At 45.7% G+C, this 26,075-nt stretch overlaps 1 protein-coding gene across 1 annotated transcript in view; it reads left to right on the forward strand.

Moving 5' to 3' along the window:
* The window catches only part of Grid1 (glutamate ionotropic receptor delta type subunit 1), a 731,950-nt gene that overhangs the window by 260,667 nt on the left and 445,208 nt on the right, over positions 1–26,075 (forward strand). The window lies entirely within an intron of this gene.

Here is a 26,075-nt window from a genome sequence, read left to right on the forward strand (position 1 = left end):
AGTAATATTCTATCATCTCAGGTAGCAAGGCTTAGTACTCCAGCATATGAATTCTTGGGAGTGCTCAAGGCACAACACAGTCCGTGCCTAGTTGCAATTGTTGCTGTTGGGTCTGAGTATCTGATGGAGAGGGGACCTGGTAAAGACTTTTGTGGTGACCATAGTAGGTGGACTGAGCCAGTGTCTCCCAGTACAGACGCCACACAGAATAGAGGCTAGTGCTCGCACGCTCACTGTATGCATTCCAACACTGATTCCATGTACTCTGCAGTCTTAGCTGTTCACCCATGCAAACCCTCATCCCCACGGTGACACAGCCATTCACACATTGACACACTGTATTCACCCAAGTACTCATTCAACCACGTATTAACATTCAATTCCCCCTCTTCCCTCCAGCAGTCACGTATCCTCCCTTTATTTCATTGGCAGGCAGAGCCCCATCCTTCTATTCTTTTCAAGCAGAGATCAGATTTTAATACCCCTCACCTCCCTTTGCTCTATGTGCTCTTTAGAGCAAAAAAAAAAAGCCTTCGACTTTTTCACAATGAAACTGCGATGACTTGTACATTTCTCTGAAGTGGTGTGATTTTCTGGGACTGGAGGAAAAGAATGGATTGGCAAGGACTGGATGTGCAGGCAGGTTGGGCACTTGACTTCTTGGCCACTTGTGCACAGAGGAAGAATAGGCCTGTCCTGTGCATTCCTCTTTGTTGTAGGGATGAGAGGCTGGGGCTGGTGTACTTATTTGGTCCAGAGCCTATGTGCTGCTGACCTGATTGTCCATACCTACTTGAGCAAGGCTCTTATGCTGTCAGCTTGGCAGACAGTCTGTGTTCTTTTGTCCAGGTCCTGAGTGATATTGTTTCTTGGCACTGGGCTCAGCTCAAGATGGCCTTTTGAGTAGTGCCATGTTGTGTCCTGGAGCTCAGTGGAGGCCTGAGTGTCCTCATTGTGCCCAGAGCAGGGCAGGTATCAGCCTCCCTTATCCTTCTAGACTGTTCCAGAAGAGGCAATAAGAGGTCACCTCTGTCTGCAACCTTCCTAAGATACCTTCTACGTAAAGCTCTGTGGCTGGGGTGGACAGTCAGAGGCAGAACATTCGGGGATAAAGGCTCCTGTGTGATGGCCGTTTGCACAGGATGCAGCGTCTCATGTCACCCTCTGCTGTGTGCAGTTAAGCAGCAGCATGGATCTCTATGCTGTATGGAGCTAGATGAGTTTAAGTGCTGAATCCGTTGGTTCCACTGTCAGCCTCGTGCTGAGGGTGACCACATGCCTCGGTCTGTTCATTTGCTTAAGGTCTGTATTTTGGTAATTATTTTAATGATAATTTATTTCACTTATTAAACTACCTGGGGGGTGTTAATGTTACTTTCTAACTCCCTTCAACAAGCAAAGATTTCCTTTCCAATTACCTAGAAGTTACAAACTAGAAATGTAAATGACAGTTGTTCTCTAGCCCTCATTCTGAAGACTCACGAAGCCGCCACCTGGATAAAAGTTACTGGAAATGTAGCAGTCCTCTTGACGTTTCCTAAGAGTGTGGCTTTGATTTGTGTAGATGATAGAACAGAACTGAGAAACTTTGGATTTCCTCTGTGTGCCTGGCTGCTGGCATGTGTTTTCCTTAGACTGCACGGACGGGTGTGTTAGCAAAGGAGTTACCTTATCTCCCTGGGGCGGACTGATGTCCGAGGCCGTGACCTAGTTTGGAATGTTGGTAACAGCAATGCGGCAAGCACACAGAACTGGGGGAGACAGTCTGTGGCGCAGCCATCAGCCGCGGTCTTTCAGGCGTGGGAGTACAGCTTGGCAGCTGGCTGGCTCCTGGCTGTGACTTAGTTTGAGAACTTATTCATGCTTACCGTCCTAAGTCATATATTTGATATTACTTCTGACAGTTTCTTTTACTTTTTTTGTCTTCTTATTGTTTCTTTTTGCTTTATAACTTATGTCATTTTGGGCTCTACAGGTCATTGCTCCCATGCTACTCTGGAGTGGACTTGTGTTATCTTATGTGGAGAGGGTTGTCGTTAATTACCTCCATTACTTAAAACACATGAACATCTCTCCAAACAAGCCTGTATTTCTTTACAGACTAAAAATAAATGGACAGAGTAGTTATTGACTCCTTTGGCTAAAGTGAGGAAAAACTTGTTGTTGTCTGAGAAAAAATCCTAGTGACCTGACAAATGGAGCCGCAGTGGCTTTCCCATGAGTCTTCTTTTAGCTCCACAGGTCTTACAAATCGTCCAAGTTTCTCCCCACATCGGTCCCGTGGTTAGTGATAAATCTTAGTTTACCATTCTCATCTTTGTCCAAGTCATCATAGATTTCTGTAGAGGGAAGGTGGCTGAGGTATGGATCATGGCTAGACGGTGTCATGAACTTACACGACTAGAATATAAAACTCAGCTTGCCATTTCTCGTGTGAGCCCTCGCATGGCCACCAACTGCCCTGGAGTAATTCTCTTCTCTTCCAGCCCTTGGGGACGCAGGCTGTACTTTCTCCATCACCCCCTTTCCCTCATGCCTTCTCCCACCCACACCACATCTGCATCAACATCTGCATCACATCAAACCCCATCTACAGCCACATCAGATGATCCAGGCTCCCACCCTCATCCATCCCCGGTTCCTGGCTTCCTGTAGGTGTCTCTGTCTTCTGGTCACTTCCACCTTACCATTCCTCTCTCTCCCTCAGCATTCTCTCAGTTGCTGAGCCACCGTCTAGGAAGTCATTTGTGACCACCTCGTTTATAACCTACCTGGCTCCCTGATTGGCTGTCTGAGCTTTCCACTCCCCAACCAGCTCTCTTCTTAAATGCTTGTCTCTCCCAGGATCCATGAGCTTCTCTGGGATAGTTATCATGGCTCCCCATGTAGGCCTTGTGTTCACCCGTAGGTGGTCTGAAAATACCTGTTTTACCCTGTAAAGAAAGTATCAGTCTTTCTTTAGTGAAACAGAGGCTTATGGGTTTAGTACAACAAGGCTTGGGATAGAATGAGGAAATTGCTTGGATTTAAAGACGAGAGCTGCGTTTACTGATCATGTATTTGAATGAGCAGTTCTTGGGCATCTTGTGTTCTGTTGCAGCACAAAACCATAGTATCTTCTGAGAGGGTAGAGTATGTCCAGGCTCATGGTGAACTGAAGCTCAGAGCAGGTAAGGGCGTAGCACTGTTGGTCAAGCTAGGTCAGATCCATGTGCCACTAGCTCTGTGTGTGTGTGTGTGTGTGTGTGTGTGTGTGTGTGTGTGTGTGTCTGTCTGTCTGTCTCTGTCTGTCTGCATGTATGTATGTATGTATGTATGTATGTATTTGAATTGAATTCTTAGCCATTTTCTTGAAAATTTTACATCATTCAAAATGCTTTAATATGTTCCCACAAGCTAAATGAAGTCAAGATGGCGCTCCCAGAAGGCGCCTCAAGTTTCTGTATTTAGTTGCCTTACTTGCTTGAGGGTGGAGTGAGGTTTGAAATGGGTCCTAAGGGATACAAATAGCAGCAGGCTTTGGGGAAGGCTCCCACCTGATTAGATTCTTTGCCGTCAACTGACCTTTCAACTGTTTCCTCTGCATTAGCTGCCAAGGTCTCCTGGGGTCCAGACAAGACCTAAGGGTTCTTAGGAGTCTGTATTACAGGGTTGAGTTCTTTCAACATGCGCGATGATCATCTTAATGTAAGCACCTCACCCTCATAATAGTCTCCCTTGGGAAAGACTTGATCTTTGCAGGAGACTTCAGTACAAGAGGGGTGATGCGTGGTGTAGCCCACACCGCCTCTCCCACTCTTGGTGTAGTACTTGCTCTGGTTTCGGATGCTGGTTCATCTCTGATGCTCTGCCAACATCTAGGGCCTTCTTTCCAGCCGCATGCCTGCCCATGACTTCTCTGTTTAGCTTAGCTTGCAGAGCACAGGACTTCTGGAAATGTTTCGGAGCCAGACAGATAAAGGAAGTGAGCCGGGTATGCAGGAAGGATAAATAACAACGTTGGCTCAAAGTTGCCTTTTCAGTCTACATGCCTTCTGGGAGTTGATGTCTACAGCTGATCTCGCAGCTGAAGCTTTTTCTGTGGACACCTGCCTTTCTTCTGTAGGCTTAGTGTTTTCTGTAGGCATTGTCTCAAAACCCACAGTGGCCGGGGCTTCCTTGTTTCACTGTGATCAGGATCAGGTGGTTAGAGCCCTCTCTTCTGACTGTTTCTCAACTGGGCTTCCTCGGTCACATGCATCATGGGTGAACTTTTTGTCTCCACAAGGTCTCCGTAGAGGCACAAAGAGACGCTCTGACTCATGGGAAATGGAGATGCTGCTTAGATGCTCTTGCCCAGTAACTTCTACTACTTTTCCCAGGGGGAAACGTTCAGCACAGTCTTTCTAAAGAAGTTGCTTGAATGGTCTCTGTGCCAAGGATGGGGTATTCTTAACTGCATCTCTGTTGTTTACGGCAGCCATGTCCTTCCCAGCTCCCTCAAACCTCAGGTCTGCTTCTAATTTGGCTTACCCTGGGCATCCTGCTGCTCTGGGCAGTGTGTGGTGGGAGGATAGGTGTTCTGTGGACTTGTCTCAGATGAGCGGATTCTTGCTCCCAACTGCAGCTCTCATTAGGGATGTAAACATCCATCCTTCATGTTTCTGTCCCTGTCTTCCACAGCCCTGCCTTCTCCAGCTGTCTGCATACTTTGCTCCTCCTTGTGGCATCTTCAGGAAATTGTCAAGGCAAATCAAGCTGGGGGAAGGACTGAAGAAGGGCAGATTGACATTTCTGACTGTAGCCACGGGAGGCACTGCTGAACCCTGGGGGAAGGAACAGGAGAGAGAGTAGCTTGGTGAGCATGGAAGGAAGGGAACTCCTCCCACTCTCCTCCCTCTCCCCTGCTCACAGCCTCTGTCTTTCAGCTACGGGGCACCAGAGTAAGTAATGCTCTCCCAGCCGTCTATTGGTTTCTGCAGGCTGAGGTTAGGGTACCTCCCTTCTTCAGAATGTCAGTGTCCTCAGGTGACCCCATCAGATCACGCTGCGTGATGAGATGTTCATCACGCTGTTCATTTTAATTAAGTGTGAGGACATGTGACAGTATCAGCAGCCACTGCCCCTGCCTGGTAGGACATTTTTCACCTTTATGGAAACTGATAGCTCCTTTAGGCAGGGGCCCGATGTGGGAATAGTCTCCTCAATCTGTTGACCAGCGAAATACACATTTGAAATTAAAACATTGGGGGTGCTTTATAATTGGAAATTAGAGTGGTATCAAGTGGTCCACTCCATGCTAAGTAATATGCATAGGCTCCCCCACCCCTGGGAACCACAGAAAGGCACAGAATGGCTATCTCACTGTGAAGGGAAGCTTACCAGGCTTCCTGCTGGCCTGTTAGTTTTCAGACTCATACATCTTTTCACATCTGTAGCTCACTAAATGCTATTCTCTCTTCGTCGGACCTCACATTGTTCCTGGTAAGTATGAGGAAGGATGGGTTACCGCGTGCTATGGGACCATATTTGCTTTGACTTCACTGTCAGCCAGACCTGGATAGAATCATACCTTTGCTATGGAGGGACTGTGTGACCATGGCCAAGTCATTTCCTGCCCAGAACTTCAGTTTCCTTATCTGTGAATGGTGACATTTTTTCTTTCCCTCAGATAGGGGCTTGCCTCGGGAACTTTCTAAACTGGGTACTGGGAAATTTGTAAGCTAGAACCTGAAATATAATGGTGTTCAAAAGTACTTTCTCTCACCTCTTTCCTTTCTCCTTGTCAGCCTGGCGTGTCCGGGGAGAAGCTCAAGGGAGACCACTGATGCTATGAGGCCTGTAGCCGGCGGTCAGCTGAACTCTGGCTTTGCCTGGTCCTAGTGTGAAATCTGGGCTAGGAATGGTAGTGAGTTGGGGTAAAGGGTTAGGCTTTTGTGCTCCAGGACAGGCATTTATAAACTGGTGCCACCTTCAGAGAAGAGCATAGGCTCCTTGTAATTCTGGCTGAGATAAAACAGTGCAGCCTCTGGGAGCCACACCAGGAGAGTTGAGTGACAGACACCCTGGCTGGAGACACCCAACATCCGGTACTGCCCCTTGTCTATTTTGAAACTTTTTATCCCCAAGAGTCTTTAAATCAGCTATAAATATATACATGATAATATTTAAAGTAAACCCCATGTCTGCAGATTCTCTGGGGGTGGGGTGGGGTGTTGGTAGTATTTGGCCCTTGTCTGTTAGGTCTGCAAGGTGTTTCATGCTCACATTGTCCTTTGGTGCTAAGATGCTGTCCTGGCTTAGTCTGGCCCGTGTGCACCTTGAGGACGCTGGAGATGCATTTAACTCCGCCGCCATCCTGGGATTACTTCCAAAGTGAGAAGTTCCCCAAGTTTAATTGGCCAGCCTCCTGCTTGTGTGGAAGGAGTGCAGCTCTGGGCTGCCAGAGCCAGCTCTAATCAGCATTCGCTAAGGTTTATTAACACCTTATCAGTGCTTGGGATGGCTCAGTGTACACTTCCTCGTTGGTGGCATTATCTCACCCCAGGAAAGCTGGAAGACATTAGGCAGCGTTGCCATCCAGCATGCCTCATTAGCTGTTCAAAGCGCGTGTGCTTTGAGGGCCGTGGTGGGGGAGTCCATCAGCTCCCTGTGGTACTAAAGGAGGGTTGATTGATAGCGGGATCTAACCCGGAGGACTTCCAGCTCCAAGAGTATCAGGGCAGGAGTGACGGTGGCCCACAGGACATCCTCCGTGACACCCGAGGCCTCAATGGAGGGCTGTGCTGTGTGGTTTAGAGACTTCTCCACCTTAGCCACTCTGAAGCGCCCCCTCCCGCTACTCCCACCCCTGGCATATTTCCTTTAAGGGGAGGAGGCAGCTTGATGACGGGAAAGAGCACATGGGACCTCCCAAGAAGGCGAACTTGGACTTGACCTTAGCCCTATCTTCACAGGGAGTGTGGGCTTGGGTGCATTTCTGTATTCTGCCCTGGAAAATGGGGGCAGTTCCCAACAGCTAAGGATGAATCCCTTGGCACATAGTCTATTGTGACGTTTCAGACATATTTTGGCAGCCGAGCTGTTAGTAACCATTTTATTGCTGCTACTCCCTTATCACTTCTCAGTTTGATCTTGAGATTGTCGGAGGAGAGCCGGCCCTCTTGATGGGAGCCACCTAGAGTGGAGCTCTCTGAATTCTCTCCAGGAAGGGGCTGCAGGGCTGGGCCCGTTGAAGAATAACTTCTCTTCAGAATCTTACATTTCAGTCAATTTAGCCCCCTGCTGTGTGTGGGCAACTGCACCGTCTTAATACAGCTCTCCCCCCTCTCTAATCTGTCTTTTCAGCACGCTCTGTCAATTAGAAAATGCTTGTCAGCTGAGTGACTATTCAGGAAAACAACCTACATGACTTCCCTAGCACTTGAAGAATTTAAAATAACGGCAAGGGATTAACGTGCGAGAGAAGGCATTGTTAGGAAAGAGGGCTGCTGTTCAGAACTGCCTCCGAGTCTGTACGTTTTCATTAATAACACCTTTCATTCTATAGCCCCATGCATCTAGAAAGATCTTGAGCGATTAGCAGACGCTGTGAGTAGGAATTACTTCATCTTCCGCAGAACTGCGTCTACTTCTGGAGCTGCTAGCGTTTGATTCTTGCCATTCTCGTTGCTTCCACCGAGGGCTGGGGCTGCCTTGAGTTTCCACTTCTCTAACTCGGGGGAGCACAGATCGTCACTGAGGATGTCAGTAGTTTGGCAGAAGTGCTCGATCCCTGATGGGCTAGCTCTGTGCTAGGCACTGGGGAGGGCGGAATCAGAAACAGCTCTGCTCAGAAGGATCTTATCAGACAGGAAGACAGTCTACAGGGCATATGGCAGAAGGGCAACACATGTGCTTGTGAGCTTCGTAAAACTGAGCTTTGCTGGGACTAAAGTCGAGGATAGATGGGCTGAATACCAGTTCAGGGCACAGGCTGTCCTGAATACTTAGGAGAGAGTGTTGTAGCATTCAGTAGGTCTGGGACCAGGTATAGGAGTACTCGATTCTAACCCATTTTCAGATGCTCTTTGCTGCACCAGGGAGTACACTCAAGGTCAGAAGGTTTAAGGCAAAGGCGGCAATTGCAGACAGATCTCCAGCACCCTGTGGGGGATACTAGGTGATGGCATTTGTGCCCATGACCCACTGGGAAACACACATCAATGGGAAGAGAACAGCTGCTCCTCAGACATAGCCTGTGATTGCCACATGGGGACGTGGGATGAGTGTTACTAGATCTTCTGCTTGGTCTGGAAGGATTGGAAATCTAAGGTTTTTTTTTTTTTTTTTTTTTTTTTAAATATAAAATGTCCTTATTTTCACAATGCCACATGGGGCTGAGAAATACATCTGTGGGCTTCGTATGGCTAGCGGGTGAATTTTTAGCCTGTGACCTTTCTTGTAAAGAATGAGTAGAAATCCACCAGGTGGCCGGGGTAAGAATGGACATTTTGTGCAAAGGGGAGTGTGACTGTAAATGTGGAGGCATGAAATAGCCTGACTGTGGAAATGGGAGCCTTTTGATTGGCAGAGGCATCTGGGATACAAGAGAGAAAAGCAGGAGCTAGAAGGACATTGGAGGGACACAGCAAAGGACCCACAGGAGTTTGGGGGAATGATCAGGTTTAATTTATGATTCCAGCATGATTGGCTTAGCCTGTTGGCCTCAGCCAGGAGTGCAGAGAGAATAGGGGTGGTTCAATACCCATCTAGCAGGCTGAGCCTAGGCACAGTGGACTCCGGAGTCTCATACTGTCTGATCCCTCTCACCTCCGGAGGGCTGCATTTCATCTAGGCTGACTTTCTTGAAGAGGTCCTGTGGGTTTCTGATGATGCTTCTCAGGGAGGGATCTTTGTCCTGCATCGTCAGGAGAGGAGATGGAGTCCTTTCACCCACCACCAATTTGATGCTCAGGAGCACATTTGTCTTGAGAAAGTCTTTGGGTCAGAACAAGCAGGCTGGGGATTAACAGGAACTTGGAGAAAGTTGCTGACTTTCCAAAACTCCATTCTCAGTTATATGTTTATGAATATTAATGAGGTTATTATTATTTAATTAATTTTTAAGTTAACAAGCTAATGGATTTAATCGTGGCATCTTCCTATATATGTGTGAAATTATTTTTATTATTAATATGCAAATGGCTTGTTTTCAAAACTGTGTTTGCTAGAAGACCGCACATCATCAAGGCAGAGAAAATATGAGTATATATAGTCAGAGTGTAAAAATAGAGTCTGGGATATGCACGCATGAGACTGAGGGTTCAGTCCCTCACACTGCCAACAAAACAAAACAAACAAAAACACCTCTAAATAAAGTGCTCTAGCATCCTCGTGCTTTGAAATAAACTCAGTGAACATTTGGCATCTCCTAGGTTAAAGATGGAAAACTCTTCCTTAATGTTTTTGAAACGATAAAGTTCTGTATGTGATTTGCTGTACATACAATTTCTGTCACTGTTACCGAGCACTGTAGTGGCCACATGCAGCTACTACATGACAAACTGTGGATATAGAATAAGAAAACCCCATTCCCAAAACAGGCTCTGAAACTCTAGTTTGCTGACCTCCATTTTATCCTTCTTGCGAATTTTATGTATATATGTGGAACTATTTATAGTCTATCTATAATTTGATTTTTTGCATCACGATACATCATCAAAGGCTTTCCTATAAACATATGTTCATTTATATTTTTATTTCTGAGGGCTGCAAAGTGTTCCTTAGAATAGCAGATTGGTGAAAGACAATATGGTACCACTCATCCTTTATTTAGGCAGTCTTGTGCTGTTGGATGCCTTTCAAGTTCATCCCTGTTAAAATACAACTCGAGGATAAGATGCGTGTTAGACCATTTTATACTGACCTGTTCGAATGACCTCTGTAGACTCTGAGCACTGTAGGTGTTCAAGTGGCCGCTCCATTCTCTGGGCCTCTTTCAGATGCCTATGTGAGTTTTCCGTCCATGCCCAACCCCACTGTCCAGCACACAGCCAAACGATTCATCCTTTACAGTAAGTAGCGGGTGTTTCTTGAAGACCTGTTGATGTTCCGGATTTGATGGCACATGCCTTTAGTCCCAGCACTTGGGAGGTAAGGGCAGGAGGATCAACGTGAGTTTGAGGCCAGCCTCGTCTACGAAGTGAGTTCAAGGACGTCTGTGGCTACAGAGAAACACCCCTCACTGGCTGTGTCACTTGAAAGAGCAAGTCCTGTCCCTTACCTGGGCGACATTGTGGAGCTGGCCGTGCTGTCATGCACAGGTGAGCCAGCTCCCAGAGTGTGAGTGGAGGAGGGGCTGGCCCAGCTCCTTGTAGGCTGAAGCACTTAGGAAAGTGGGCCCCGAACCTTGACTGGGCAGCACAGTAGAGCTGACTGGGAAGGCGTAGGTGCAGGTGAGCTCCCCTCCCTGAGGGCATGAGAGCAGAGAGCTGACTCTGCCTCCGGCTTATGGGAGCATTGGGTAGCTGGAGCAGTGCTAGTTAAGGGAGAGCCGGAGAGCCAACCAACCCAGCTACCACCCAGGCCCAGATCCAGGGCTCTGTATCAGCCCTTCCCAAAATCTATTTCATATATGAATGGTTGGGACACAAGAAAGAGTCAGTCCTGCTTTTCCAACGCTGCAGGGTCTCCATGACACAGGGCAAGAGCAGGATAACCAGGAGGAGTCCCAGTGAGGACCCTATATTGACAGTATCACAGAAGCACAGACCAATGACTCATTGCAATGAGCATTTGCCAGTGAAGATGTGTGGACAGAGAGATACACTGTGGGACACACTGCATTGGTTTCTCTGTTGTTTGGTGTGTGTGTGTGTGTGTGTGTGTGTGTGTGTGTGTGTGTGTTCTATTTTTGCAAGGGTGAGGAGGGTATGTGAGAGGATGGGGGGTGCACGCTCTGAAACTCACAATGAATCAATAAAAAAAAAAAAGAGCTGTCAGTACACTGCTTTATGTGAAGTTACAGTGTCTCTGTCTGCACAAGGGAGCTGATATCAGTCTTCACATCCTCCTTGCTTTTGGAGTCCGTTCTAGGGCAGCTACCTCAGTGGTCTTGTCCACCACATACTGATATAGGCAGGTGATAATGTTCTAACAATGAAGGCCGTGGGCTTCATCTGGACAGAGGTGGAGACTGCAGCCTTTATGTTTTTCCTCTTGCACTCAACCTTACATCATCCAGCCTCATAGGTTCTGGGCAGAAGCACATGCTTTCCACCTGAAGACTTTCAAGGGGCACAGGGGATTAGAGGGTGATTATGAATACTGGTTTTCCCTAGGGAGAACTGAGAAAGAAATCTGTGGGGACTAAAGTAGGGGGCTCCGATGTGGCTAGTTATAGCCATAGAACCCCAAGCCAGAGTCCGCAGCTTCCAACCCAGGAAGGACACAGGGTTTTTGTGGATTTGAAGGCCATGGGCTCTAGTTTTAAGGGACTCACAGTCACGAAGGGGAGGTGAAGCGTATGGCTGATGGTATAAACTGAGCTTGATAACTGTGGTGTGGTGTCGCCAGTCCTCATGGTGGGCCATCTGCCAGGTGCTTTGCATGCAAATAAAGACTGACTCTTCATTACAACTCTGTAAGGTGGCCATTTAGCTGAAGTTAGGACTCTCCTGAAGGAGACTGAAATGAGGAACGGTTCAGACTTCACAAGTCCCAGAGTGACGCCTGGTCCCTAGAGATTCCTCAAGGGTTAGGTAGAGCCTGGAATTCCTCTGATGCAAAGGAGTGTATACATACCATCAGAGCCACAGCCATTACCTTAGGTGTGTTTATCCCCTATCCCCCCCTCCGTGTGTGTGTCTGTTTATCTATCTATCTATCTATCTATCTATCTATCTATCTATCTATCTATCTATCTATCTATCTATCTATCTATCAATCATCCTTGGGCTCTTCTAGGCCTGGATGCTTCAGGTAGCAGTCATCAGAGGGATGTTTTTCTGAGCAAGAGTCCTCAGTGGGGACTGGGCATAGAAGTAGAAATCATAAGAAAGCTTGATCTTCCCCTTAGTAGAATGTTACTACCCCATTTTACAGGCGAGGTAATGGAAGTACAGAAGACTGGAGAAACTCATCTGTAGCATTTGGCAAAGCAAGGCCTGAGGCTCAGCCCACTTAGTTCTTTCCATGCTGCACGAGGAAGGAGGTTGAACATTTAGTTTCTGAGGGAGCCAGTCTGTAAGAACAAATTCTTGGAAGAGGAACTATGGTTGGAGCCTGAGAATGACTATGACAGCATTCTAAATGTTCTCATAGGGAAGGAATAGGTGAGACCACAGGAAGCATGTGTGTCTTGTGTGATTAGAACAGCAGAATTCTTGCTAGGCATAGGGGTGCCATGATGTCATCTCACAGGACCTGTAGGGGTCCTTGGAGGACTGTGGTGTAGGCAGCTGGAAGCAGGACAGATTGGAGGGGCATGGCTGCCATTTTGGAGGCTGATGTCAAACATGAAATGGCTCCTTTTAGGCAGGAGAGGAGTTTCTGGGCAGCGCTGTGGGGAGAGGAAGGGAGGAGAGCGTGTGCAAAATGGGCAGCTGCATGGCCTGGCAGAGGCAGGCCTAACTGGCAGAAGAGAGTCAGGAGTTGATTTTTAAAATTTTCTTGGGCTTGTATTCAAGTTCGTTGGTTTAAGCTCTTTAGTCAAAGAGGCAGGTGCTATAGATATGGGATGCTCAATGTTGCTATGGGAACCCGAATTTAGGAGGTAGAGGGGGAAGAAGGAAGGGAGACAGGTTACCAGGAAGGGCTGATGCTGTGTATGCCAGAGCAGATTGTGGAGGCCACCAGAAGGATGCATATAGCAGGGAGATGTGAGAGCCTTGCAGAGTGGCAGTGACGTGAGGACCTCAGAGTTCACTGACCTTCTGGTTCTTTAAGGTGAGATCTCAGGGAACCCCTGGCTCTGTTTGGAGGTAGCTGCTCAGAGAGCCTTGACATTTGGAAAAGAGGTATCTGCCAGGGGACAGTGTGCCTGCTAGCCCATTGAAGAAGCAGTGGCCTGTAGCCTAGGGTGGGAGAAGCCTCAAACCTGGGCCAGCACTGGGTCTTCTTCAAGACTGAGTGTGATATAGCTTGGAGTTCTGCTCATCATGAGCTTGGGAATACTGTGTATGTGCTCAAGGGGAGGCCTTTCACTTAGGCCAGGGCTATGCTGTGGTTATGGTAGATCCCACATCTGGGCAAACCTACATGGTTTAATGTCTCAGCCTTTAGTGTGAGGCAGATGGGGCTCTGTTCTGGTAGAACCCTTCATGCCCACACTGTTGGGCTGCTTACACTCCATGTCTCCTGGACCAGATTCCTTGTTAACAGGATGACTACGTGCTACTCAAGCTTTGTCAGATTGTCTGGTTGGTGGGGACGATCTTCCTGATGGGCAGACCTGGGTAAGCTTTCCACTTCATTATACAATTTATTTCCATGAATTGTGGAGTACAGAACAGCTCTTAACAGACAGTGCGGGTTGCAACTTCTCCATAGAGAAGTAGGGGGCCAACTTGGGGTTGAGCATATGGACGCATCCAGAAGTATGTGAAGGAGTCAGATGTCTATTTGTAGCATCTGACTTATTAATTTAGTTGTGCATACATATTGAAATTCACATGTTATGTAAAAGAATATGTTAATTTAGAAATGCTACATCTTCCCCCTTCTTGCAGTTTACGGAGCGGTTTTATTCAAAGCCTTGCCTTTGTCATTACAGAGTTACCGTGTGTAAGTAACATCTAGTCTGGTTTTCTTAGGGCTCAGAATCTCTATTTCCATTGTGGTGGTTTGAGATCCCGCACTTTGTGGATCTGTGTAAAACTCTGTCCCTAGGGAGTTTATCCAATCACCGTTCTCATTTGCATAACATTAGGAGATGGTTTTTCATTTGTTCTGTAGATGTGCATATTCCTGATCTCCACAATGTAACTACTTATAGTGTTACATTTCCAAGTGATTTGTAAAACACTTATTTAGAGCAATATTCCCTGCTTGTGATTCTAAGGTCAAATCCAGGAATAATTATTAAATAGAGGTTAAATATCTTTGCTTCCTTTTTTAATGATTCTATCAGACAGTCTCATAAACATCCAAGAGTAGCATTGATTGAGGGTGTTTCAGGCTAATGTCTTTCTACCCAAATGGCACCTTGCTTGTTAAAGTAAATGAGAGAACTGAACATCCTAAGAAATAGTTTACCAGGACTTTGAATATAAGCTCTCTTATCCTTTCCTTAGAGAGAGATTTTGTAAAGTTACTTTCCCTCTTCGTGGTCAGGGGGAAGAACATCGGATCCATAGGCAATTGTTGAGTTGAATAAAGAAATAAAACTAATGTTTTCCTGGGTGCTTACATCTGGCATTGTGCCAGCACATAGTAGGTGCTCTTTCTGGTACATGAGAGGTGCTTATAGTAGGGCAATGTTTTTTTCCTTTGCTTAAGCAGCCCTGGCTGCTTCCTTTGTTTCCCTTGTCTCAGGCATCTTCATTCAGTCTTTAATAAATCTGACTTTTCATTATCTACCAGGCATGTGCTGTTGCCTCTCTTACCTCTTCATCCTCCATAACTCTTAGATAAGGCTCTGATTTCTTTCTTTAGGAAGGCTCCCCTCTTCCTCAGATGAGATCATCTACTCTCTACCTAGGCTATGATCTCATTGGGCCAATTGTTTCTCTTATACCTTCTTGACTTGATTGTTGGAGGACTCCTAGGAGCCTCCAAAGTTGACTGTGGGAAAGACCTCTGAGGCTTTGGTTGTTTTTCGATTTTTGTTTGTTTAAGGTTGCCTTTTTCCCTTTGCCAGCAGGCTAGGATTAGCTACCTTCTGTGAACATCCTAAACTCTACAAAAAGCTCTGTAGGACCCTCACTACTTATTGGAGACTTCTTGAGGCCAGGACAATACCTTACCATCTAGTGTCCTCAGGACCATAGAGTCACAGCCTTCTGCCTGGTGATGAGCAAACTTCATCTTCTATATGGTTTCTCCCCAGCTTACAGGCTGAGGGCAGTGCTCCAGATCTGAGGAAAGCAGACAGAATCTTGGGATGCTCCGTGACATCTCCTTTGAAGCTCTGTCTTCACAGAGCAGATGGGCCTTGAGCCCTAGGGGCTCTTTATTGCTGTGTGGTTTGAAAGCCCTTGGAGACAGCTGCCAGGCTCCCATATGCATGGCAACAAGCCTTCTCAGTGAGCTACAGTCTGCGTCAAGAGGCATCCTGTGGCCTTGGATAAGTAGCTCAGGTGACCCAAGGCTCCATTTCTACTTGGATACAAGCTGCTACTGCCTTCACCATGCTGGTGGGCTGGACTATCCTCCTTTCCTTGGCTGTCCAATGGGCCAGCCCTGCCATCTGTCCATGTTATGTTAACTATCTACTCTCTCAGCAGCCCGACTTGTAGAGAAGGCTCTATGGTGGGGGCATATGGGAATAGGAGTTTACAATCAGGCTTTTGGAGTTCCGGCTTCTGGAGCTCAAAGTTTGAACTCAGATCATTGGGTTTAAATTTGAACTTAGATCATTGGGTTTGGATCTAAGATGAACATTTCTGAAAGATAAATTTTGCTTATACGACTCCCAAGACGTCTGACAAGCTCAGGGAAGCAGCCAAATGATCTTTTCCTGTAGGGATAGGGGTTTATTTCTTTCTCCAAGGCTTTTTCTAGAAGAAGGGATCACACACACCGACTATAGCAGTGTTCGTCAACCTGTGTGTCGTGACCCCTTTGGACTTCTGTATCCAAAAATATTTATATTGCGATTCATAATAGAGGCAAAGTCACAGTTATGAAGAATCAACAAATACAACTTTATGGTTGGAAGTCACCATGACACAAGGAAGTGTATTGAAAGGACCCAAGCATCAGGAAGATGAGAACCACTGGAAGCGCTGACCTCATTGAATTCATTTGGATCATCTTGTCTTCAGTACCACCATTGGTATAACCAGAAGAACCATTGCTCTATATCCCAAGGGTGGGCAGGGTACAGGGGGTGTCATATAACTACACAGACTTTGGCTTTGCACTGTTATTTGCTGTCAGTGACATGGGATCTTGTCTTAGTCTACTTACGTTGCCAGAAAAGTCTCCATAGTCCAAGAAGGGTGATTTGTTTTCTCAGTTTGGGAAACTAGAAGTTAGATTGCAGGGTGTCGACAAGGCCATTTCTGGTGAAGAGTCTCTTCATGAACGTATGCCTTCTCGATGTGTGATCCCTGGGAGAGTGATGAGTAAAGAGATGGAGAGAGGGGGTTTTATGGTGTGTAAAGGTGCGAATTCCATCAAGAACACCCCACCCTCATGACTCCTCTCATGGTAATAACCTTCCCAAGTCCCTGTCTCTGAGTAATTGAATGTTCTGGACCATGAAAACTCACTCTGTAGTTAGAGAGCTTCTCTTTTCTGCAGCCTAAGTTTGACGATGATAGGGAACACACGTGTGTCCAGGTATTTACTAGTGTGATAAGATAGTGACGCAAACTGTGCACAAACATAATTTACACCAATAACCACAAAATGGTTTCCATGAGTCTGCCAACTGACCTAGTGGTTTTGCTTGTCTGCTCTAGTTTTCTTTGGACTTGGGGGTCCCCACTCATGTCTGGGGTTGTATGGAGAGTTAACTGGATTAGGTGACCATGGCAGGGGTGTCTTCTCTGGATGTCCTTCCCATGTGGGCCTCATCGTAGCTCAGGCCAGTTCTCATGGAAGTGACAGAATTCCAGCAGAGTAGCAGGGGGGCACAGAGGACCCTGAGACCTAGGATTGGAGTTGTACAGATCTCATCACTTCTGCCTTATTCTGTCAAGCAGAGAAACTCTGAGAATCTGCCCAACTCCATGGAATGAAATTTAGGCTTCATCTCTTAACGGAAGGAGCTGTTAAAGTTGAATGTCCGAGAGCATGGGTACCAGTGGTAGACGAAAAGCTGGCCGTTGGTGTCATTTTTCCCACTACTGCATAGCCTGGTTGCTCGACTTAAGCAAGGTTGCTTATGTTATTATAGTGCTTGGTAAGTGGGAAAATCATGGTCGGTGATAGTTGCAATTATGCCATTATTAGGTCAGAGGCTTTTCTGAACCAGACACAGGATCAGCCATTTAGGAGCCCAGGGATAAGATAAGAATCGCAGCTGATAGCTGACCCAAGTTTTTGCAGACCACACTGCTCCTGTTTTCTTACTCAGAAGAAAATCTATGGGCAAGTGGGGCCCCTCCTTAAGAGAGATCGTGGTCGTGGTCTCTGCTGAGAGTTGTAAGACCAATCCACATGTTCATCGTCAAGTGCAAATCCTCTGGTGAGGGCTGTGGCCCAGCAGACTCTCGCAGACCCGCTCACACTAGGCTCTTAGAGGGGAGGGCTTGGTTCTCGCCCCTATCTTTGTTTCTTAGGGTGCCTATTTGGACCTCTGCCAGGCACCCCAGACCTAAACCCCAGCCTTTGTGTAGTGACAGAGACTCCTGTCATCTTATCAGCTCTGCAGTGTTGTGGCTTTGTTACCCCATCTACCCTAGGCAATGGCCTTTCATGCTCATTTCCTGTAGTCTAAGAAAGCAGCCGTAGTGGCGATGACCACCACGGATGGTCCTGGAGTCTAGACTAGACCTAAAGACGGATTCAGGGCGTAGTTGTCTCATGGGTTTCGTTATGGTCCATGCACTCTTTCCTAAAGTGAGATCTCAGTCAGGAGGGCTGTTTGTGCAAAGCAGCAAAGTGGAGGTACTTTGACCATCACTGGGATGCCTCTGTCTCTGTCTCTGTCTGTCTGTCTGTCTGTCTGTCTATCAGTTTCTCTCTATGTTTATGTATGTGTGTATGTGTGCTTGCATGCACATGTGTGTGCACTCACAGGGGTAGGAGGGCATGGAACAGAACTTATGAGCTTCTGACTTTCCCTCTTCCCCATGCCCCTTGCTCTCAGCAGTCTCTGAGGAAGCTCTTTTGGATCTCACCATTGTGGTTTGGAACTTATTGGAGAGTTTAGCCAAGGAGATGTGCAGACAGGCAGCTCTCCCAGACACCATTCAACTAACCTGGGTCTTTTCTTTTTCTTTTTCTTTTTTCTTTGTTATAAGCCCTATTTATTATTACACAGGCGATACATGCTCACTGGGAAAATGAGAAGATGTAAATATACAAAAAGAATAAAAGTTGTTGATACCATCCCTCCTAGAGATCGCTGCAGTGAATATGTTAGCGTGTATCTTTGCAGCTGAGAGTAAACATCTTTTGATATCGTTAAATATTTTACAGCATTAATTAGATGCCTGCTTGCCATTGCATTATGCGGAAGGCCCCGGTTTATTTAATTACTCATTTAGTTTTGAACATTCGTGTTGGGACCCGTCGGTGCCACTCCATCTTTGTAATGATTTCCTTACAAGAGATTTCTGGTATGAAGGGCATTCATCGCCTATTAAAAATGCTTTGAATTATGGAATAGATGTATATATGCACATGAGAGTTTTATATAATTTATGTGAATAGTTCAAACACATTATGAGGCAGACTTGTAGACATTACTCCTTCACAGCCTCCGTCATCTGCAAGTGTCTCATCCTTTGTTTTAGCTCCAAAGAGCCTTACCCCCCATCTACAACTCTCCTTCGTCCTATGCTCCCTACAGCCTCTATATTCCACGGAGTTCTAGAGTTTTCTCTGTTTTTTGTGATCTCTAGGGCTCGTTAATTAGCATTCGTTTGTCTTTAGCATATCCATTTAATTTATAAGCATGGGTTAATATGTTAAAAAGTCAACAGGTCAAAACGTATAGGAAGTTTCTAACCTGTTTTGCATCTTCCAAATTATTTATTTTGGGATGCCTAGTTTTTTTTTTTTTTTTTTTTTTTTATAAGTAAATGTATGTTCTTTGACCTTTTAACGTTAACGAGGGCATGTTACACATCCCACTGTCCTAGTTAGCGGTTACTGAGGTAAAACCCTCTGACCAAAAACAACATGGGGAGGAGAGAGTTTGCTTGCTCCCTTCCATGCCTGTTCATAGTCTGTCACTGAGGGAAGTCAGGTGAGGAACTTCAGCAGGAGCAGACATGGGAACCATGGAGGAAGCTGCTCCCTGGCTTTCCTCACATGGCTTTTTCAGTCTGCTTTCTGATAGACCCCAGGCCACCTGCCCAGAGGTGGCACCACCCACAGTGGGTTGGCTCCTCCCACATCAGTCATTAACCAAGAGAATGCCTCACGGACAGGCACACAGGACAATCTGGTGAAGGCAACTCTTCAACGGGGGCTCTTCCCAGGTAGGTGTAGGTTATGTGAAAGTTAATGAAACCAACAGCACATCTACTCGTTCTGCATTTTGCTTTTTCACTCTGAAACATGCTTACAGATCTGTCTAGATTAGTTTATGAAGCGTTTCTGCAGCCTTTTAATCAGTTGCAGATTATTTGATTGCATAGTTGGGCCATAATCTTTTAAACCAGCTCTCTAATGGCAACATTTAGATTCCATCCAGTATTTTGCTTTAAAAAAAAAAACGAGGTGCAGAGAATAACCTTGCAATTAGGTCAGTTAGCTTGCAGTTTTGAAACTATATCCATAGGATGAAATTCTAAAAATGGAATTGCAGAGGAGAAGGATTTTTGCATTGGGAACGTTGATTGATGCTGCAAAATTCCTTTCCAAAATGGCTGTGCTAGCTTGACTCCAGCCTACTGTGTGCAAGTGTGCCTGCTTTTCCATAGCTCTGTCAACAGAATCTATTATCCCAATCAGAGGCATAAAACACTGGGAAGCATGGCTTTAGCTTGTGTCTTCCTTCCCAGTGACGTGAAGCATCATGGCAGATGGACAGGACTTAGCTGTGCTTCATTTTCTGTCAGCCGTTGTGTCCCCACACCCTGCCTGGCTTTCTGTTTGTTGATTGTCCAGAGATCTGTGCAGTAGGGACTTTTATCTCTTGGTCTTTGGTCAAGTAGAAAATATTGAACTCAATTTATTTTTTTAATTGTTATTTTACTTGTTATGAAATATTTGTTATTTATGTATAGTAAAACCATTGATTTTGTCCTTTATTATGTCTGAGCTTTAGTCATGGCAAACATTTACTTGTACACAGTTCGTAAATGGTTTACAATGTTTTTCCTGTAGGTACTTTTACGGTTCCATTGAAAACCTAAAATTTAATTTTAGGGTCAGGGTTCGAATCCTAGTAGTCACTTAATTCCTCACAAGTGACTGTAGTTCTGATGACGTCTTGTGAAGGATTGTACGTATACCTACATGCAAGCAAAAACCTGTCCACATAAAAGGAAAGTCTAAACTTGATTTATAATTTACTTCATATATAATTATTTCATTCTTCATTGAATATATCATCTTTGTTACAATGATATTTTATTACCATTTATAATATTCTAAAATTTATTTTATCAAACTGATATTTTAATCTAAACATACTGATGTCAAAATATTCATAAATTTAGACTAAAATACATGTCATATGACTCGATTTTCTGTGCCCCTCTATTCTTTTTCATTTTCTTCCATTGCCTTTTCTACTCTTCGAATTTTAAAATTATTCCATCTAATGCTCCAAACCAGCTTATTGATATTTTATTGGGAATATATAAGTCAATTTAGGAAAGCAAAAAAAATCCTTTATATTGAGCATTACACAAGTAAGTGAGTGTGTTTCCGTGTTTTCCCCATCTCCCTTTATTAAGGGCTTTCTGTAAGTAGGTTTATGCCTGTCTAGGCCAGGGTATCCCTAGGCATTTAGCTTGCCATGGCTTTGAATTGTCGTCGTCGTCGTCGTCGTCGTCGTCGTCGTCGTCGTCGTCGTCTTCTTCTTCTTCTTCTTCTTCTTCTTCTTCTTCTTCTTCTTCTTCTTCTTCTTCTTCTTCTTCTTCTTCTTCTGCTGCTGCTGCTGCTGCTGCTGCTGCTGCTGCTGCTGCTGCTTCTGCTGCTTCTTCTTTCTCTGCCTCTGCCTCTGCCTCTTCCTCTTCTCCTTTTCTCCTTCTTCCTCTTCATATTAAACCTTTAAATTAGTCTCTTTTTTTGTATAATAACTTCTGACTCTTCTTCTTCTTTCTGTGGCTGTCTGCTCAGGGCCAGAGAGTGACACTGAGTGTCTTCCTGGGCCTTTCTGTCTTGTTGCTGCAGAGAGGCTTCTCCACAGTCCTTGGACCTGACTCCTTCGGCTAGGTCCATTGAATAGAAAGGTCCTTCCTGTCTCTTCCTAGTGCTAGGATGACAGGTGCACCCACCATGTCTGGGTTTTTAACATGGTCCTGAGAATATGAACTCTGATCCATGTGCTTGTACGATAAACACTTTCCCGGTTGAGTTCTCTCCCCAGTCCCTTCATCATGATTTTGTAACACACTCTTACTAAACTTGCAATTCTTTTCTTACAAGAAGCAAATTGACATTTCTTCATTTATTTCTGAGTGTCTTTACACAAAGTGAGCCAGAGACATGCACCTCAAAATGTACCAACTCATTAAATATCAAGTATTCAAATTGCATAAAACATTTAACACCGCTTACACAACTAGCACTTTCGGAACATGTTAAATTCCTCGTTAAGTTTTGCTAGTTGAGAAGTTTTGTGTCTCATTCTAAAGGCTTAAGTGTCTAAATATTGGAACAAACAGACATTTCTTATAGGGAGACTGCCAAGTGTCCTTATAATGTATTGACTTAAAATCTCAGTGGTCCCTGGATGTGACTTGCCGTGGAGTCCCACATGACTGAGGCTTATAGAATACATCTGGGTTTCTGAGTGTGCCTAGACTCTATCATTTCTCCACTGCAGGCAGGCTTGACAGAGGTGGACCAGCCGATGATTTGAGAGCACATTCTCTCGCAGGTGCTTAACATGCACAAATACAGCCCTGTTCATAGTGAGAGGCGAGTGTCTCCTTTTCAAACTTTCTTTTTTTTTATTAGGAACATTTCGAGACAGCATGGTTCCCCCTCCTCCTCCCCTTCCTTATGGGTGTTCTCCCAACCCTCCCCAAACAGTCTAGTTCAGGGGTTCAGTCTTAGTTGGGTGTCTCCTTTTCAAACTAAGGAACAGACAGCATGGTTGTGCTCTTAAGCACAGGCTGGTGACAGCTTGTGAGGGCTTAGGTGATGGTCAGCAGAAGGGCAAAAGGTAAGGGCTGGGTTGCAGGAGGGAACAAAATGTTTCCAGAAAGCAATTGTGTGTTTTCTTAGAGATTTGAACATGCTAGACCCCAGAGGTAGTTGGAAGTAAGCATTGTAACCATTCCTACCAATAGGTGCACACCCTTGGGGAATGCATGACCTTCAGGGTCACACCAGTTCTATCTTTTTTCCCTGTACCTGGAAAGTGGGTAGATATTTTAGTGCCAGTGAGATACAGTCTGTCTTGGGTGGAAACTAGGTTTATCTGTGACTAGTTCGCTCACTGCTCAGTTCCCCAGGGTCACATCAAGCCATACTCTTCCTGGGCGGTCCAGTGTCCATGTAACCCAGTATCCCTGCCTCTACCCGTTCTCTTCACTCAGGAAATGGTGAGTTTAAGAATTGGGGTGGGAGCGGCACTTACAGTGCTGGGATTCAATCTAAAACCTATTGTGTGGGGTCAAATGTTGGGTCAAATCTAAGAGAGCAAAATTTGAAATGGTTCAGTGTAATGTGTGGGAGACACCTTCACATTTCAGGGGTTTAATCAGAGTCCTGTGGTAGAGGAGGTAGTGGGAGGCATTAGGGTAACTTACCCATGCTCCCGTGGGCTAGGCCAATTGCTCCTACGTGTGTAGCACCCCCTGGTGGCATTGTGCTCAGGATCTATCGTCAACACAAATTTTCAGTCTGCCTTTTACCAGCTAGTGGCTTGGGGATCTGGTTGCTTAGCTTCCTTGAACCTCAACTTCCTGTCTTTAAAATAAGGTTGCAGGAGCGGTATCAGGTTCATGACCAAGAGTGAGATGGCTTGTGTCAAGTGCTTTGCATAAGGCTTGTCATACAGAGGAGGTTTTTTCTGTTGTTTGTTTGTCTTCAGTCTTGTATTGATTCTGTGAGGGAGGTGACCTGCTACTTTCATTTTACAAAGAAGAAAACCAAGTTCTAGAAAAGAGAGAGAATAGAATAAATCCGGAGCCGCAGGGCTCTGGCGAACTTTCCAGTGTGTCTTAGTGTCTTAGGATTATTATTGCTATGAGGAGACACCGCAACTAAGGCATTCCTTATAAAAGAAAGCATTTAACCGGGGACTCGTTTACAGTGTTAGAGGGTTAGCCCACGATCCTCGTGGCAGGAAGCAGAAAGACGTAGCCCTGAGTGGTAGCTCCAGGTTTGCATCCTAGTGAATAGGCAATAGACGCACAGGGCCTGATGAGGGCTTTTGAAACTTCAAACCACAACCCCAGCAATACACCTCCTCCAGCAAGACCTCACCTCCTAACTCTTCTGAAACAGTTCCACAAACTGGGGACCCAGCATGGGAACACACGAGTCAATAGGGGTCTTTCTCATTCAAACCACCACACCTACTCTCCTATGTTATTATGATTGCGAAATATTGTAGTATGTTACATACATGAACAGGTGAGTTTTCAGTTTCATGAGCAAAAAGCTGACATAGCCCACAGTAATCTACGTCCCTGCTTTCCTTTCTATGGCATTTTCAGATTCCCCAGTATGGCTCAGAAGAAAGGGGTCTTTGCTATTACCTAGAAATCATCATGGATTCTTTGCTTGGGGGGTTGATCCCATGCCACTGTTCTAATCACCACTTTCCTTGAAGTTTTTTATTTACAGGCCTTTTTGCACAACCCTGTCTGTCTTTGGCCCTGGAAGAGTCCTCTGGACCACTTGATGGGTCTCATTGGCTTAGAATATTAGGGCTTAGACATTTGGGTGCCTTCTCTCTTAAGCCCTTTGGATGTCTTTCCCAGGTTCCCAGGGAGGTATGTATGTATAGATTCATAATCCCAGGCAGTGGCTGCCTCCTTGTCCTACTTTTGTGTCAGATGAACACTGAAGTGATCCTGGTTGGGAGAGGGGGTGTCACAGGAATCCTTGTCTCTGTTAAGTATGACACCTTGCTCCTTATGCCTGTAAACTTGAAATGAACACAAATTAGAACCCAGCATTTGTGATCTTTGATCTTAGAGCTCTGAAAAGTCTGGCTTTCTCTATGGAAATCTGGAGTCTGTTTCCCCAAAGTGAGAAAAAGGAGCACGTGTTCATTTTGGGGCAAGGATGGTGAGCTTTAGGTCACAGACAGGGGAGTGAAAAAGCAGAAGCCCGCAAGCGGAGTGCAGCCTGCTGCATCACCACGTGGGCTGTTTCCAGTGAGCACAGAGCAACCGTTATTTCTCTCCTGGGAAGTTCCAGTTGGCCAGAGAACAGCTCAAATGCCTCCATCAGCACAGTTTACGCCTAAGTTCTCACTGGCCTCTGAGAACAGAGGCTTGGTAGTGCAGCAGGCTCCCAGCTTGTGGTTTTGTGGCTGTTTCTATCTAATTACATTTCTAATTCCATTTCCCAGTCTTGATTAAAAGTCATTTTTCTCCCTGGAAACCACATCTCCAAGTGCTTTTGCTGTGCCACGGAGGGCATCAGAGTGATGTGCACGAGGATGAGAGGCCACCGGGATCTGGCTGGTCCAAGATTCCACCCCCCGACCCCCCGTCATTTCCTGCAATCATTGTTGGCTTCTAATTAACCCGGAGCATCTTTGATTTCCTTAATTCTTGAGGTTTATTTCATAACAGTTTGAAGGCACAGAGAGAGGGGCAGCTCAGGAATTCTGTTTAGGCTGGGTAATGTGGCGGTGCTCCGCCCAAAGTCCTAATTAACCATGAAATTGTACACACCACCCTGTTAGTAACAAGTCCCTTAATGTTCCCATTCACTGGGAGTAATTGCGTCATTTCTCAGGGCTGCTGCTCTGTCCCAGGAAGGGGCCAACACTATTAATCACCTAATGCAGAATAAGTGATTTTCAGCTTATGTTTTAATAAAGTGCCACCGGCTTGGGCCTTGAAAGCAAGAGTTGGCTCAGCTCCACCCTTGCGGATTACTCCTTTGTCTTTTGCCAGGCTCCCCTCTCCCACCAGGGTTCAGGGAGCTCAGGGAGCTGAGTCTTTACTAGAATAGGTTTCCTCCTGGGACTCTGCCTTCGGTGGTCAGCTAAGTTTGGTGTTTTCAGTAACTGAGGCTGAAATCTCAACGAGCTTAACGGAAATCAATTGATTGGGAGTATGCGCAGCTAATTATTTTCAGTGTACTCACTGGTTTCGAAGCCCAGGGAAGCAGTGCCAAGCTGAGGTCGCACAACCACTGTTCCTGCAGCACTGGGAGAGGCCCTGGTTGTAGAGCAGGCCTGGGTAGAATCCCAGCTTCCGATCTCAGCAATTATTTGATCTCTGGACCTCGGTGGTCCTACTGAGGACGAGAGCGTAGCCATTCAAAGCATTCACTGTTGTAGCAATTAATGACTGGGAGGTTTTATGAGGATCTTCGTCATAACACAACACCCTCCTTTCTGACTCTGTCACTTGTCAAGGAGCTAATTCTTTTTAGGTGTCATGAGGAGATTAATGCAGGTGCATTTAGGTGAATTTAAGGTTTATTACATGACGTCTTCATCAAGCCATCTATTTGGGAGAATAGATTTTGATACAAAGAACAGAGAAGGGATTTCTTAATTATCTATGTGATGTAGTCATGTTGGCTACAACCCAGAATTTAGTCATAGGTCTTTGTGTGCCTCAAGATCTGGTGAAAATGAGCACCTCTGCTCACTTCCCATAGCAACAGTATCTTTTCTATCAATAAGCAGTCATGAGCCTTCCATGAGGCCGCTAGACCCTCCTCAAGGTTGGCTGGGTGTTTTGCAATCACTTGGGGCCTAGCGTTTTTCTCCCTGACCCGCTCTCTCTTCTCTGATCCTGATCCTTTTTCTCCTAGGTTTTGTCAGAGTTCTATGCAACCACCTTTCTCTTTGCAGCCTAGGTTATATTTTCTTTCCTCAAAGCACCCAGTCCTATGTAGTCCATTTGCAGCCATAAGCCATTGTCAAATATCCTCAACAGTCAATTCCCTTCAAAAGAGAAATC

Source organism: Rattus rattus, chromosome 13 (assembly GCF_011064425.1).
Source record: "Rattus rattus isolate New Zealand chromosome 13, Rrattus_CSIRO_v1, whole genome shotgun sequence".
NCBI classification, from domain to species: domain Eukaryota; kingdom Metazoa; phylum Chordata; class Mammalia; order Rodentia; family Muridae; genus Rattus; species Rattus rattus.